At 36.9% G+C, this 17,927-nt stretch overlaps 1 protein-coding gene across 3 annotated transcripts in view; it reads left to right on the forward strand.

Annotated features, from left to right (window-relative positions):
- The first annotated feature begins 2,091 nt into the window (after positions 1–2,091).
- smash (smallish) overlaps positions 2,092–17,927 on the forward strand; it is a 59,332-nt gene continuing 43,496 nt past the window's right edge. For all 3 annotated transcript variants that reach the window (XM_089074047.1, XM_089074048.1, XM_089074049.1), the window contains exon 1: positions 2,092–2,558. The gene's annotated coding sequence lies outside the window, so the exon portion shown is untranslated. The remainder of the gene's footprint in view (positions 2,559–17,927) is intronic.

Below are 17,927 nucleotides of genomic sequence, written 5' to 3' on the forward strand. Positions count from 1 at the left end.
TTATTTATCATTTATATTATTATCATTCTTTTTCGTTGGCAAGAGAAATTCTTTGATTCTAATACTACCTAAAGATAATTGAGAAATTAAATTCTCTCAAATTAAAGAATTATATTTTAAAATGATAATGAATATATAATAACGTATTTATGAAATAATAAATATATTACTTGGCAAAATGTATAAGTGAAACGAGAATGAAAATTATGTACTTGAGATTCAAAAAATTGAAAAGAATGATATTTTGTTAAAATGTCAAAAATTTGACTAGACACACATTTAAAAATAATTCTATTTGGCCATCAAAATAATTATGTAAAACATAACATTACAAAAAATTTTTCTTAATTTTAATAATTAACTTAAGTATCTCATATAAATATTTTGGTGTTCTCACCAAAAATAATTCTCAAATTTGTATATAATATATTTTTAGATTCACTTTAACAAAATCGCTCTTTCCTTTTAATGATTCCTTTCGTTATTATTTTTAATAGTAGAAGAATTAAATTGCTAGTTTTTAAATTTTAGATTTAATTAGATTTTCTCCTTTAAGTAATGTTTTATTTACGAAAAGCATACAATACCTAAACTAACTGGACCAGATCATTTCAATTCTCGCGTTTCGTCCAAAGACGAAACGAGCCTCGCCCTCGGCGTTTCTCATTTCCAGTTCGGCGAAGGGAGAGACGCGCATGTCGCGCATCTAAGGAAGGACGAAGAGCTGAGATCTGAAACAAAGGATCCAGATGAAGGAGAGAATACAGGCGAGGAGAAGAGTACGCGACGATCATTTTCCTGATCATAATTCAAAGCGCGAGCCACATATATAGCATACAGGAATATGAGTAAGATTTCGGCATTTCCGTTTGTGCAACCCGAATTGTCATCCAGAAATTATTTATTCCGTAAGAATATTCTTTCGGAGATTATGAAAAAGCAGAATAAACTCGATCGAATATCGCAAAGGATTATTTTGAGCATCGAAAGATAAAATAACTTGTGATTCAATTTAATACTAGATATCGAATAATCATTTCTGACCATTTCATTCTGATCGTTTTTAAATTAATATCTTTTTTCTCCTATTTTATATTAAAAAAATACGATTTTGGAATTTTTTAATTTTTCAACAATTATATTCTTTATTCTTATATGGAACATTGCAGACAGAAAATCATGTCTTTGATATAAAAACGTAAAAAATCGTCTGATATTTCTAGCGTTAACAAATAATACGTAAATATTTTATAACGGATTACTTTTAGCAATATCGATCAAAAATGGATACGATCTAATAGTCAATACGTGTAATACGTTTATTCCGTTCAGTTTAACAAATTCCAACGGCGCAAAGCCATATCAATATCACGAAGCAAAGGATATAGATATGGCTGCCATTTTTTTTATGGACTACTGTCGCGGCAACGGATGATGGATATGCGTTTATCAAGCGATTCAGATCTTACATGGGACTCTCAAGCGTAACACGAGATTATCCCTCTCGTCCTCACTCCACGTCCCTTGTTCCACTTTCGCATACCTATACACCGTACACGCATAAACAGAGAGGTATACCGTATGTATTTTCGCTACTGTGCGCCGCGCGTCTTTAACAAAGAAACCTTCGAAATCTCCGACGCGCGATGCACAGCGATGATTAACGTTCAGCCGTTTCCTCGCCGCTACGCTTTTCGTCGCGCGAACAACGAAGGCCGTTCGGCTTCATTTCAGCAAAACGGGGCAGAAAGTGACGAATTGTTACGGAGTTAACGAGATAGGTCGAGGATGAGGTATGTAACGGCCGTAAGAACGGGAAGCCGCCGCGGGAAGCCTCACCCTTCGACCCCCTGTCCTCCCCCCTCCCCTGTATATCATCCTTCTCCTTCTCCTGCTCCTGCATCTCGCCACGTTCGGCCTCGACCCGCACAAAAGTTCGTCGAGGTTGCCGCACACGAGGCGGCCCGAAGATGTCCGAACGCGAGCCGCGCCGCTCGCTCGTCGCGCCGGCCGTAAACGCCGAGCCCGAGTTCGGCCGAGCGGCGGCGTGAACGACCGAAGTCGCGGCCGCGAACCAAACAACCCTGCCCGCTCAGTCCTTCACGGTAAACCGGCTCAGTTGGTTCTCTCGATTCGTCTCTCCGCGACGTCGGTTCCTCTCTCTTTCTCTCTCATTCTCTCCCTCTTGTTCCCTCTCCCTCTGTCTCTCACGCCGTCTCCGTCTCTCATCCGCGCTCACCGAACGGAGGAGCCGTTCCTGATCTCGCGTCTCTCGGATTCCGCGGACTAACGCAACGCCAGCGGCAGTGATACCCGGTTCCATCTCGTGCGCGGCGAGAAGATCGTGCTTCCGCTTGCCGCGCGCTTTCCTCGCGCCACCGGATTCAAGTGCGATCGATAAGTTGGTTTTGACAAGCGCACGGACCCGGTGAACCAGCGAGCCAGCCAGCCAGCCAGCCAGCCAATTCGTCCGCCCGCCATACTTCCCCGTCTCTCTGCGTCTCTCGGCGGATCGTCCTGTGGATATTACTCGACGCAGGAAACCTCTCTCTCGCAAGGTGAGTGAGACAGAAGTACGAGAGCCAGGAGTCTTCTCGAAAAATATCGCATGCGGAAATTTTACAGCATGCTTCACGCATATTATAGATCGTCTTACGCGATATCGAGAAGATTCTGGGCTAGGTCGCGCACGCGACGGAAGATCGCACGTGAGAGTTTAGAAAGGCGTACCACCGCGGCGATTGAAGCTGAGCCGAGCGTATCTGCGTTCCGAGAGATCGTAAATGCGAAAGATCGTACGCAATTCTCAGCTTTAGCGGCTACCGTCCCCCGCGTCTCTCGCCGTCTGACCCAAATCTGTTCTTAATTCGACATCGCGTCGCGTCGCAAATCCCGGTTAGCACGGCCCCGTGGCGAGAAGTGACGCTATTCTGCGCGATAATGTAATTATCGCGGCGCCGAGGGGTGTCTGCGTCGTGGATGTCCGTCAGTCATCGCTTTTGTCTTGTTTTCTGGAATTTTTCACCTCGCGCACATCTCTTCGAACCGCGTTCCATTAGTGCAGATGAACTTTAATCTCTTGCTTCAGTTTACCTTTATCTTTTTTTTTGGCTTCAAGAATTAGGAAAAAATAAGTTGAATCGAAACAAAGTTAATCTGTATTAGTAGAAATAATTGTTTGACAACGATTACATCACGAGCCAGATTTTTTAACGATAGTTTTTGAAACTTGATTCGAAAAGTAAAAAGAAATAGAGAAGAGGCTCGATAAATCTAAATCGCTAATTGCGACAACTCGGCTCCGATTGCAGCAGCCGTCCAAGTTAGGCAAGAGCCCGATTTGCAATCCCTCTTTTGATTATTATACCCGCATAGATGTGAAATTATTTCTGCGAAGCGAGAGAAGACTTGTTCGATCGAAGTCCTTGTGCTACGTTTACGTTGACATAAACAACGCGACGTAAACATCGCGGACATTTAATTCAGCCGCGCGTACGAGTGTCTTTGTTGTTTTGACTAAAATGCCATTGGTCTGAAAACGTCGACGTAGATGTTATTACGTAGTTAATAATTAACGATGCAGATTGGACGGATGGTCTCGTCGTGTACGGCTCTGGTTGCGTGCGATGTCGTGCGAACGTGTTTCCATTAGCACGACCGACGCTCAAGTGTTTCGCGTGTTATTTTGGCGTGTTACATAATAGAGTCCATTAAATCGGAGTTGATTTATAATGGCACGGTTTGCGAAATAATTCCGCAGACCACGACGAGATATTGCCTGTGTTCCAACCTGTCGCGAAAAACGTCGCGTACGCGGAATCCGTATACAGTATAATTAAATCTCTGAAGAATGACACTAAATATTTTAGAATACACATTAAAGGAAAGATATTTATAAATCCATTTGTGGAAAATAAGATTTATTTAAGGATACATTACGCACTTATTTTTATTTACAATAAAAAGATTATAGATTATTGTAGATTGAATTTGAAAATAATACAAATGTTTTTGTGGTTTTTAGATAAAAAATTATTTAAATATAAAATAGAAATGTGCTTTAATAGAAATGTAATTAAGAAATCATAAAAATTTCAATTTAATAAAATAAGTATTGAGAAAAGATGATTTATAATCATTTCAATGTAGAGATTAGTTTCTCTTTTAAATAAAAGTTAAATTTTTATTAGGAGTATGTAACGATGCAAATAAAATTTTTATTTACAGAACAATTAATCCTTGCATTATAATGAAACTTTACATAAATAATCTTGAATATTTAAAGTACTTATATAAAAAAAAATAGATTTTTTATTTTATTATTTTTTAATTACATTTCCATTAAAGCGCAGTTCTATTTATATTTATTTAAATATTTTTTAATTCAGGTTCTAAACCAACATTTGTTTTTGAATATCACATTTGACATTTTTCTTCAGAATTCAAATGCAGGATTTAAGTAACACATATTCGAAAAATATCGTGAAAGCATTTAAATATTAATTTTTAAGACGCACAGATATCTTTTTACTTTTTTTAAATTAAATTAAATTAATTCAAATGTATAAATCTTCTAATTTTTAAGATGTTTTTTTTTAGATGTTCTTTAGATTGTTTCTTGAGCAATTTATTAACTTATTTCAAATTGATATATTATTAATAATCTTTTAATTTTTAAGATATATATATTTTGTAGGTATCTGTTAAATATTTAAATTAATAAATAACTTTTTAATTTCAATAATGTTTTATAGATATCTTTTAAAGATATCTCTTTGTTGCTTCATCAAATTATTAATTTAAACTACTTATAAATTTTCTAATTTTTCAAACGTATTTTTGAAATATTTTTTAAATTTCTTTATTGCTTGCTTGAAGCTTTGTTTTTCAAATTACGAATGCGTCAATTAAAACTTGAAATATTTCACTAATAATAATTAGAAAAAAACTACTCTTATCCTTCTTAAGAATTATTTATGTTTATGCACATATCTTTATTTGATCTAAAAATTTCGTGTTTTCATTCGAAGTTATTTATCATTTTCTCGCTGTGATGATAGAAAGAAATAGCTTCAGGCTATTTCGGTTATTTAACAACCCGTAATAACTCGTCTATCGTGTTATGAGATGAATATCTTGGCGTGTCTATCGTCTATCATGTTAATATTTACATGACGATGATCAATACCATACAGTGTCTTTCCATAGTCTCACTCCGAAAAAATTCAGTTATTGCGACATCTGACTTATAACACCAACGTCAACGTCCTTTGTTTTTCACCTCGGATTGCTTTCTTTAATATTCATCGAGTTTTTAGACGATTTTGCCCGCAACTCTTCCTCGAGTTAACTGCACGTTGCGGCTCGAAGTTTATCGATCAACCGGTGAAAGTGACGCTTCTTAGTATTTGATACAAATTTAGAAAGCCGGCTGTGCCATCCATGTCTCGATGCAAATAGTACATTTCCTCGCTGTTTCACTTTAAAATTTCAAGCTTTATAAATATATATCCTGGATATATGTGAAAGTCTTTTGCATACATCGAAGAATATTAGTGTGTAAGTCATTTCGAAAGGTTATGGACAAAAAGCGTGTTTATCATTCTCTTGATCTCGATGTTTTTTTTCTTTTTTTTTTAGCGATTAACTAAATAATAGCGTATTAATATCGATCGCGTGCTAGATCTTTATAATATAATATCATTTTTTATTCTACAAAACTTGCGTCGATTCCCCATTCGACGATATAATCCCGTGTAACTGCGTCGTTAAGAACGAATCGCGCGTTTTTACAGCGCCGTAATCGACGCGATTTGCTCTACATGCGGAACACAGGTGGAGGAAACACGTCGCTTCCCGTTCTTTATACCTCAGTACCGGAAATCCCAACAATCGTAATGCGCGAGCAGGTAGAGACAGGAGAGGATGACCGCCGGTAGAAATCGATGATTCGCTCTAGCCGCTTATTTTGTCCCCGCTTTTGATAGTCACGGAGGAAGTCGGCTGTCGCGCTTTCACGACCATTGTACTTTCGTCGACATCGGCAATCCCCCTCGAAACTTAACACCTTCGTCTAATATTGTTCCGCGCAGAACCGTCGAGAGGGTCGATGCACGAGAGTGACCGTGCGGGGACGTTCGCAAAATATATTGAAAAGGCGATTAATTAAACGCGCAGTACGCGGTAATACGTAGACACTGACTCGTCGGTTCCCGGAGAGCAAAAGCACTAATAGACATAATGCACTTGGCAATTATTTCTTCTTACCGCAGTTTCTAGCAACGCAGCCGCATATCCGCTGCGCGATACGGTCACATTGTAAACGAATCGGTCGTTACGCTCAAACGTTAAATAACGTTAAATAACGTTCACTTTTTCATATCCTGTTATGCGGATTTGAGTCCAATAAATGATAAAGAGCATCCGTTTTGACAAAAGTCTCGCGTTGACGCACTCTACAAATTAAACGGAATGCCTATCGCACACTATCTAGAATTCTCAGAGAATTTATTTATACCTTGAAAAATCAGGGAATTTTATCGAAAGTCACGGAATTTCTTTTTTTGCAACTTTTATCCTTAGTATTTTATCTTTATTTATACTCGCAAGTTTACTGACTGAATTATGAATGATAACGGTGAACTCATCCATTTTAAATATCAGAGCACGTTGATTTTATGACTAATCCAATAAAAATGAAACGTTGAAGAAAACGTTTTCGTGTCAGGCGTCATTTTGTCTAATGAAGATGGATATTTATTTTAATAGTTTTATAAAAGTTGAATTTTGTTATCGGTTACCTATTATATAATTTTTTATTTATAGCTTTTGAAAATCAACTTTGAAAATTTTGTGCAATATAAAATATTTATTTTTTAGAATCCTTATAATTTCTTTCAAAATTTTTAAAATTTAATGAAACGCGAATAATTCTTATTTTACAATTTATAAACTTTTTTTATGAATGCAAAATATTAAGAACTTTGCACAATAAATATATATTTGTAAAATATATTTAAAAATATTTTCATTTCATCAATTTTTTTCGGGCTTCAGTAGATAGCTCTGTTAATGAAAACTCATTAATGATCGATGGCTTATGAAAGTTTACAGCCAGGCAATCGGAAATTGCGGAATATCTAAATATAGATCACTCGAGTGTATATTAATCGATCGATATCGATGATATTGGAATATCAAATTATATATCATCACGATTATTCGTTCGCATCTGCATTCGCCATTTTCTCCCAGTTTAGAAAACCGGTTCATCATCTCCGAAGTATGCATGTAGGCGAGCAAGGCGACAGACGAGACGCGGTCGTCTACTTTCTTGTTATCGCCGATTTGAGTCGTTCTTGATGATAGCGAGCGATGCATGTGCATCGCGAAAGATGAAGGGGAAGACGCGTCGCGACTAACTTTCTCTACGTCGGTGATGCACCAGGTAGATTTCCATCCGAGACACCTGCGCGTATTGTTTTAATTCTTGAATAATGACGCGAATCTCCAAGTCCTGCGATTACAACGGAATTTTGTAACGTGACGCTCGGCGATGATTCGTCTTTTCTCAAGGATTCTTTTAATAATAATTTATATCTTGGAAAGTTGGTGAAAATATACGATTATAAATGACACGCGCGCATTCTTTGCATTCTTTTTTATCGTAACAAGATAATATCATTGGTCGTGACCTATGACCTATTCAATTGATCTCTGCTAAAATCAAGTTTAGTCGATTGTTTGACAAAGGTTTTCGGCAACTTAAGAGAATTGTATAAGTATAAACATGAGATTAATTTTGATTAATAGTAATAATTTCAGTAACAAATTAAATGCTATACTATTGCTTTGTCTTTCTTTTTTTTTTTCGATTTTTTTTTCGTCAAGTAGGTATATCCATTAGAGCGAATAATATACGACTAATCCATAGGCATAAATTATTCTAACGTCGTTATACGTACGTACTATGTAACGGAAACTTGAATGAAAATTACGTCCGTTCTGGCAACACGTGATTTACAGAATTTCACTCTTTCTTGCCGTCAACGTGTTATTACTCCGCGAGTTTTCTTGCGCACGGGTCACGCAAGTCTAATCATCACAATGATAAATCGCGGATCTTGGCAGAACGAAAGAGTGAAATCTCGAGATCCACGTCGCGCCGTCCGTCTTCATCGAGAAACCGTACGATTACTCGCTTGTCTCGGCATTTTTTCGAAGGTTAATTCCAACGGGGGACAAATCGCGATTAGGACACTTCACACGAAGTCGCGCATGAAAGTTATTTTTGAGATACCGCGCTCGAACAATGAGTCGAGATAAACTTGGGAATTCTTGTCAAAGTGAACTCTGCGCGATGTGCGACGTTGCTTAAGAGCTTTCCCCTCGTTTTTGTGAAAATGACCCCCTTCTCACAAGCGACTATTCACTCTCCTGCGAGGAAATTCTCAATGAGATAAAAGAAACGTTCACACGTCTGTCTTCCTTTCGTATATTCTATTTTCTCTCTCTCTTTCCTCTATGTTTATAATATGAGATCTTGATTCCACGTATACATACGATTATTTCAGAATAATTCTTGAGATTCAATATCTTAACTCCGAGAACTTTTAAAAATCTTATTTTATATATAATTACATAATTATATTGTGCTTGGACTACGTAACAGAAATAAAAAACATCTATTATTTTTCGCTTGTGGCTTTCTCGTGTATGTTTTAACTTTTAATATTTTAATTACTTTTAAATCTCTTTATTATAAATTTACATAATTATATATACTTGTGCTATGATCGCAAGAAATAAAAAATTTATTAGTTTTCACTTTTAACTTGTTCATGTAGCCATGACGTACAATTTTTTCCATATCGTATATGGAGAGATCTTTGCCTTCGGCACTTTGTTCAACAGGAAAGACGATACGTGGCGTGGGTGTAGACACAGCTAAATCCGTTCGAATCGGCTGTATATGCCAGTTTAATGCGCATTACGTACGTAGATAAAAAATCAGGGACAGACATTCAGAAATTACATTTGTACGATGAATGTATCCTATTTAAAGGTATGGCTTCTCAATCTCTTGTCATGCGAAGCTCGGTAAAATCTTTATTTGACTATGAAATAAGATCTGGAGAAATACCGATATACAAGAATATAATACAACTTTCGAATCTTTTTAGAAACTTATCTGACGAGATATCACATTACATTTTTTATCTCGCTTTTTTACAATCTAAGAATCATCTTGCATCATGTAGCTCCATCTAAAATTTAGTATTATAAAAATCTAGCGTTATAAAAATCAGAATCTGATTATTTTTCAAACTCGTGTAAATCATTTAAATAGATATCAAGATTTTTTTGAGATAATGAAACAAACTTGATGAGCTTAACGATATTAAAATAGGCACGAACGTAAAGACAATAAAAGAAACAAAGAATTAAACATGGAGAATTAAATTTCGACATATGGGAAATTATGCTTCAATACACCATTAAGGAACAACAAGATGATCTTTCATCAATCAAAACTAATTTTCCGTTTCTAATTCTTTTTATGTACATTTAATTTCTTATTCCCGTTCATTATGTCTGGGCTAACTGTTGTCTAGAATTACGTATCGACGTGGAATATTATGATAGATTAAACAAGTATTAGATTATTCACGGCGCTGTTGACTGGTTTACATTTACTCGACCGTACGCAGGCGATTAGTTATTAGTTTGTTTCGTATCTGCGTCCCGGTCGCGCACAGTAAGATAGAAGCGTGTCGGGTAAGTGCGACACCTGTTACCCGTAGATACGATAATTATAGTCATCGGTCTGTCGTCTGTTATTGCGCACGTAGGAATCCGGGTAGTTCAAGAATGTAGCGAGAGAGCCGCCGAACGACAGCTGTGAGCGCGTCTCGTCCATTTTATTGACCGCGAGAATCTCCTAAAGCGACATCCACATTTTCCACTTGGTACTGCATCTTTGACTATTAAACGGTCAAGAGAGAAGTCCCTCGACTTGAATTAATATCAATCATAATTTAATTACCCTCCCCGACTATTTCCTAGATTTCCTGAAAGAGACGAATATTTATGGAGATATTATGACGTTGGCAAAGTCTGGCTTCAGAAAAAAAAAAATAATTTCATGACGTTACGTGCACGAAAGAAATTACTTCACAATAGATAATTGAGTTTCCTCACTGTTTTTATCACTAATGTTAACTGTAAATTTGCAAAAATAGTATAGCATAGTATTAATATAACATGATCGTGGTCTAGCTATTTATACAGTGCGTTGCGTGTGAATTGTGTCTTGTCAGTTTAGAATAGCGGTTCTCAAACTGGTTCGTAAAGCCATAGAACCTGGTGAGATTTTACTAGTGCCGGAACAAAAAGAACACGTTACTGACCGGAATAAATCATGGCAGAAATGAAGGCTTACTCTCCAAACCGCATACAGCTGTCAGGAAAAACACATGCAGCCATGCGCGTGCGTACAATTTATGCGTGGATCGTTTCTGTGCATGATCGTGTCCGCGTGAGGTGAGCTCTGCGATTAACGAAATCTAAAGATTGTTGCTTTGAACGGAGATAGCAAAGTGAAACGGTGAAATATCGTCAGCGGCGGAATACCGTAGACAGAACACTTTTGCTTGAAAATTTAGAAATTTGGCCAGATGCGGATCTGAAAATAATTTTGTTGAGCATTCAAAATTATTATGTACGACTTTGAAATTGATTGTTAGAAGATAAAAAACGTTTGCAGTATTATTATGTTTAACAGAATATTTATTATTCGGAAAAATTTGAAAATATCTATTCTCAAAAAATTTGTTTGCCTTGAAAAATCAAGAAATTATTAGGAAATTTTTTTAAAATTGTTTTTTATCTAATTTTGTTATTTATCTTTATTTTATGATAATCGAGAATTTATCGATTTTTTAACGATAACAGTTAACGATAACATTCTTTCTAAACATCAAAGCACATTGATTTTATGACTAACTCAATATTCGGTATTAAAGATAACGTTAAGTACAAGAGTTTTATTTAATAAATACGAATAGTTTTTAATAGTTATAAAAATTGAATTTTGTATCAATTATTTATTATATAATTTTTTGTTGTAGCTTTTGAAAATCAAGTTTAAAAATTTGGTACACTATAAAATATTTATTAAAATATTTTTTAGTCTTATAATTTCTTTTAAAATTTTTCAGATTTGATTATTGAAAAGTTAAGAACTTTGTATAATGAATCTGTATTTATTTTTAAAATACATTTAAAATATTATTTTTATTTTACTTGGAATTTGTAATGAATTGTCTTGAAAAGCAGAGAATTCTCATGGAGTATTTTTTTTTTTTTTTTTTGGGAGTAAATATCCTGTTTAAGTGTGTTTTACATGATATTTTTTATGGTCCCACAAAATTATTTTTAGATCTGGCCAAATTTTTAGATTTATCAGCAAAACTGTTTTCTTTCTGTACTGGAATCTTTCTACCGTCGTACTTTTAATAAATTCGCGGATTTTGCTTGAAAAATTAATCGTGGAAAATTACTCGGGGCACTTCGGAGACGGAGATAACTTTCCAGCGGAATGCGCGCGGACGACTCGTCCCGATAATACCTCCGCACTCAGGCGACATACGTTCGGTCTAAGAGAGATCCCCTCTATTTTGCCTTTACGCCACTAAGTATCTTCGTGCATAAATCAAACCGCATGGCCGCGTATCGCCCTGCATGGTACGGGTAGATTGAACCACATTCCGGTGTGCATCGGATGCATTTACATGGACCCGACTTAACCTTTGTCTGGGAAAAAAATAAATACCGCGACCGACGTGAGAGGAGGTGACAGGACCAAGAGTTGAGAGAGAGAGAGAGAGAGAGAGAGAGAGAGAGAGAGAGTGCGATGAAATACTTGGACGACTAGGTCGTAATTTAAATTTAATCTACCGGCGATTAAAGTCTCATTAGGCGATCGGATCAACGATTGGGTACTCGCCAACTGCTCGCTCGATTTAAACGCGTAATGCTTCGCCACCGTGCAATCTACGGATCGCGTTTCTACTGTGCCAGAGAGGGATAAACAGTCGATTCTTATTAAAATGTACGGAGACGAATTCTTTTGTATGATCTACTTCGTTTGGTTGATCCAGTGGGGAGATATATTTTTATGTTCTCCTCTCTTGCCATTAACAAATTAACAAATTATCCGAGCAATGTGTTTGAATTTCTAAATGCAATGTATACATGTGTATATATCTTTGTATGCTTCATATTACTCATTATTTTTCAATTTAAATAACAATTAATATAATCGACAACATATTATCTAACAACATACGATTTCCATATGTAAAATTATTTTAAAATAGTATTATATGACAACAAGATATAAATATGAACAACGTACGAGTAAAAACATAAAGATAAAGCATATTTATGTAAAATCGCTGTCTTGCTGTAAAAAGAATTTATTTATAAATCGCTATTGACATTAAAATTTTAAATATAAAATTTGTCAGATAATAATGCAGATATAAAAAGAGGGAGAAATACTTATATTATTTTAGCTATATTATTATTTATCGGAGCAATGTTTTTCGAGATATTTTTAACTTTATTCTTTTCAGCGTCCATTACTAAAGTGTTCATTAAATCTCGCGGTTAACAATAGAACATAAGCCGTTAAACATTGTGTTGCTTGGAGCAAAGAGCCGGTACAGGTTTCACGGTACTCTTGAATCTTTAGAAGTTAGGCAGGGCCGCACAATGCAATCCACGGAAGATTAAATCTTTTGGCAGCTGACAGTAGGCTTTGTGCTTATTTCCGACCGACCTGCTTTAGCTCGTCGAACGCGTCGTCGTCGTCGTCGTCGTCGTCTCTCGTCTGTCGTCTCTCGCGGTCTCTCTCGAGGCGTATTTTCGCTCGTCCGAGGCTCTGAGGTGTTTGCGTCTATGAGAGAGCCCTTTCTGCCCATTCAAAACATGTTTTTACGAGAATAACACAGCGTCTGAAAAGCATGTGCGAATGAAAATACAGAAAACCACAAATCTTTCTACTATACGATCTTTGTGTTGTCAACATTACTTAATTATGTTTCCCTTCTTGAAACTACAATATTTTTACTTTACTTCATTTCTTCAAGGTAATCTACATTTCATTAATAATTAAACAGATTAGAAATTAGTTGTAATATATTTTCAGAGACAAATTATTTTAACTTTGAATAACATTAATTAATTCAAAGCACTGCCTTTTATGAGTCAATAATTTCAAATCAAAAATCTTTTTCTACAGGAAAAAGAAAAGTTAAAGTTAAGAAACCTATTATTATAATAATAATAATAATAATTGTAAAATTGCTATTGTTAAGAAGAAAACTTTCATCCTATTTTTTTCTCGAAAGGTGTACTTTCTAGGCTTCTTTTCCTTCTCTCTGTCTTTCTCTTAGAAACGTAATTGCGTGCTTCTTTTATTTTAAGTACAACGAAGTGCTGTAAGCAAGGCGCGGTACTGAGCATAACCGGTCTTTTTACAAGTTGTGTCTACGATAAGTGTGTGCCAAATCTGAATAACGTACGTACCGTACTCTCGGTCCGGATCGCCGAGCGGCGATATTACAAGGGAGAAGATGGCAGTGGAGAACGGCCGCAAAAATGCGTCTGTTTGAAATTAATACTATCCGCAGACCGATAAATCCTCCCGATGCTTCGCGGAAACGCACGGAAAACGTTGAAAATGAGCCAGTAACCGAGCAAACGAGGACAGCTGAAACGAGCGATGCGGAACACGATGCACCTATCGCGTAAGCGTAGTCCTCGCGCGTAATAATTATCGACGATAGCCGTTCGTAAACTCGCGGACTCGGTTACGCTCGCGGCTAAAGACGGCAAAGGCGTGCTCTCTCGACTTACTATGCTCGACTCCGCTTTCTTCCGTTTCGATGTTCTCATTAATTTAATGGGCGTACAGCAGGAATATCCATTACACTTTTAAACCGCAAAATTAGATCCGTGACTTTATGGGTGATGTCTGCGATTTTTACATTTCGCGATGTACTCGTCTTTCGACGGAACGGACTTCACGCGGACGCGGATTTTATATATATATATATATATATATATATATATATATATATATATACACACATATATTTCCTCGAGAGAGGTATGTTTCTTGAAAATTTATATTTCCTCTCGACAGCTGTGCGCGCGCGAGCGCGTGCGCGTCATGGATTTATACTGTTTCTGTTTCTTACGCCTTCTTCCGCAACGGAATCGCGTTAATGTCGACTCATACTTATTCATTTTGCTAACGCGATCCAATTCAAGGTTGCTCGTAACGTCGGTCATCGTTCTTTGCTGGCGCATCCGTCCTCCGCGCGTCAGTCTGTCATTCGCGCGAGGATGTCGTTGACCCTATCCTTAGGATCCTTAAGACGCAAAAAACGCACACGCGAGATACCGTTGGCACGAGTCGCCGACATAGATGCACCTGTTCCGCGCCGCCGCTATGACGATGCAACGCAAGCGACGCGCTCGTTTGCTTCTTCTTCGCCGCCGCGTTCCGCGCGAGAGGACTCCACGGAGGTCGCCGATATCGTGACGATGCCGTTTTAGTCCATCACTCTTCGGTTGGATGTGAATTACGTGGCCAGCGATGCCGCGTCGTAAAAGAAACGGGGAAGAGGGAGGGGGGGGGGAAAGCTCACAAAAAATTAATTTCTACACGTGAGTTTTTATTTCAATTTTTGGAAATGCGTAATTATGACGTAACAAATTAGTTCTGCTAATTTTTTGTACAACAGTGTTAAAAATAAAATATAGGGAAAAATGTTGAGATATAATGTGAGTTATTATAAGATACTTTCATGATTTAATAAAAAACTGAAATCAATTTTTAATAAAATAATTAAGATCATCTTCGTTTAATGCAATTTGCATGCTGAAATTATTTTACGTCAGTTTTTTAAATAGAGTAGAAAGTTTGATTTTATTATGGTGAAATAGGTAAGTTAATTTGTTAAAATAAAATCAAGCTAGAGCATGTCTTTTTCATCATAGAGTAAAATAGATCTTAGATTTTAGACAATGGTCTTGCGAACCCAGGTGACGAAAGAGTTCTCGGCGTGTCGTGTCGCGTCGTATAGTGTTGCATCGCGTCGCGCGTTACGGCGCGGCATTCCAGTGCGTCCTTCACCTCAGAGGGAGAGGAGTACTCACGTTTTATTTTCATGCTTTCGGTTGGCGCTCGTGCAATTGCATAACGGTCACGCACATACACGCACAGTCCTACGTGCGTGTACGCGCACGAACGGACGGTGCGCACAGTGAACGAGGGAAAGAGAGCGAAAGAGAGCGAGAGAATGAGAGGGCGTGGGGAGGAGGAGGGACGCAGCCGCATACAGGATCGCTGACTTTTCGCGTCACACGCGTACGTGCGTGAATGCGTGTTATTCCCGTCTGCGTCGAATAAAAATGGGCTCGGTCTCTCGGACGCGTCGCGCGCGAGAGCGCGAAATTGTGACGGTGCGCAACATAGTAGCTGATAATAATTCGCTGAAATATGTACCGGCGTTTCAGATAGCAGAGTAGTATTTTGCATCGGCACATACGCGGGCGGTTTATTCATGCGATTTTACGGCTTTCGGCGCCCGTCGCTGCCGCACGCTGCCGCGCGCGGATAACGGTACCTCGTAAAATTATTTTGCAAAACCAGGTAGCATGGGGATAGTCTCAGATTTAATCTTAATCCGTTGGATCTCATGCTATAATATATATATATATATATATATATATATATATATATATATACACATATATATATATACATATATACATATATATTGGAACATATGTTGGAGAACGCGATGAAGTTAAAGCACTTGTTCGTATTTACACATATGTTGCTTCGGCACACTTTTCGTTCCAAAATTAACTTGTTCAGCTGTATGCGCGATATATCGATATTTCCATTCTTAAAAAATTTCACAATTTAATGATACAACAAGGTCACCATTCGTTATGTAATAAATCGTAATAATTTAATTATATGTAACACCATAACAATAATCGTTAAAATTATATTATTAGAAATAAAAGTAACGCAGATTATCAACGTTAAATCTAATTATCACGTTTATCTCGGCTCTGTTCCGAAAGCGGTTCCGTACCACGACAAAACGCGGAAGCTGTTTACGAGCAAACTTGTCGCGATTACGACGATTACGTTTCTTGCTGCGAGTCATGGCAAACGACAGAGCAATTATTCGTACACTCCCATTGCCGATCCGCGATCGAAGGTTCCCATGCGCGTAATACGCGCGCTCGTTACGAGGCGCATTTCCGCTCGAGCGTTAAATAAGAAAACGCCCGGTAGACTCGCTCGCGCGTAAACAGCTGTCGCACGGAATTGCATGCGCTTTGTGTTCGGCAGACGCGATACTTCCCAAGTGGATGTGGCCGGTCGATTAACGGATTAATCGCTCGTCTCCGCGCTTTCATCGGCAACTGACGTGTGCGCCCGATAAATACGACGATCCGTTAAGAACGCTAACGGGAACGTCGATATTCGCGACGACTGATTGATCGCGATTTCGCATTGCGATTGGCAAGTTCCCCCCGTCGAGAATTTCGCTTGTAAGGGCGTCCATTGTTTCAGCGAGTTCTCTCTTGTGAATTTTTTATTGTGTCATTAAATTCCCAGTAGATGCGATCAAAAACCGAACAAAAGCAAAATAAAAGTTTATCATCTTAAATCTACAACTTGACAACTATTTTCTTTTAAAACGTACATTTTAATTATGCTATTGTATGTTAAAGAAAGGGGTAACGTTTTTTAATGTTTAAATTATATATAACTGATTATATATAGAAATTATATATCTTATTATTATTTTTCATTGTCTTACGTAATGTTTGTATTGCGATCAATATTACATATTGAACTGCTCTGTTATCATGATGACAAAAAATAAATTAATGGTTATTGATCATTAAATATATCAATATCCGCTTATGTAATGAATGGAAATTTATGAAACGCTTTAATTACGCAACTTTAAGACAGAATTATAAATCTCTTAGAATTGGCTCAAATATTATTATTATAAGATAATTTTTTTATTTCATTTATCAAGTGAGCATAGGAATTGAATTTAACTGTAATGAAATTTGTCAAATGATATTATTTAAACAATTAAAGTTTATAACTGTTTATCATAACTGTTACTTATGATTATGCAATAGATCATCTGAAAATAATAAGCATATTATATAATATTTTTAGTTGTAACGACAATTTTTATAATAAATAATTTGCTTTTAAATTTCCATCCAAACATGGGATTCATCGTTCCTACAAATCATGTGGGTGGAATAGTCATCGATATTATATTTCTATCGTGTTACAGTCTCTTGTGTGTGCAATGAAAATATGTGAAATATATCTTCTTGTCTATCAAGGAAAAGACGTGGCACGAAGCTTCGTGCAACCGCGGGCTCCGCTTTTTCTCGGCGAGTCGACGCGGCGTAACGGAAAGTTGGTAACAGTCAGTAGTAATAAAGGAATAACGGAGCATTTCCGCAGTTTAAAACGCGCACGACTTGACGATTTTTTTTAATAGCAATCTCGATCGAGTGTAGTATTCTTAATAAGAAAACAGGGTTTCTCCTCCGATTGTGATAAGCTCCTAATATGTTACATTCTATATCAAAATAAGCGATACGTATTTTTTTATACGTACCTTTTAGGGGATAAAACACCCTTTTGAAAGAAATTGGCTATCTGCTATTGAATATCGTCGAAACTTATGAAAGATGAAAAAAGTGTTTTGAATAAAAATTGATTGGTTTTAAAAGCATTTTTAATAATACATTTTTCTTTATTTTCTTATTTTTTAATATACTTCTATCATTTA

This window comes from Pogonomyrmex barbatus, unplaced genomic scaffold, assembly GCF_055798465.1.
Source record: "Pogonomyrmex barbatus isolate J1 unplaced genomic scaffold, ASM5579846v1 scaffold16, whole genome shotgun sequence".
NCBI classification, from domain to species: Eukaryota; Metazoa; Arthropoda; class Insecta; order Hymenoptera; family Formicidae; genus Pogonomyrmex; species Pogonomyrmex barbatus.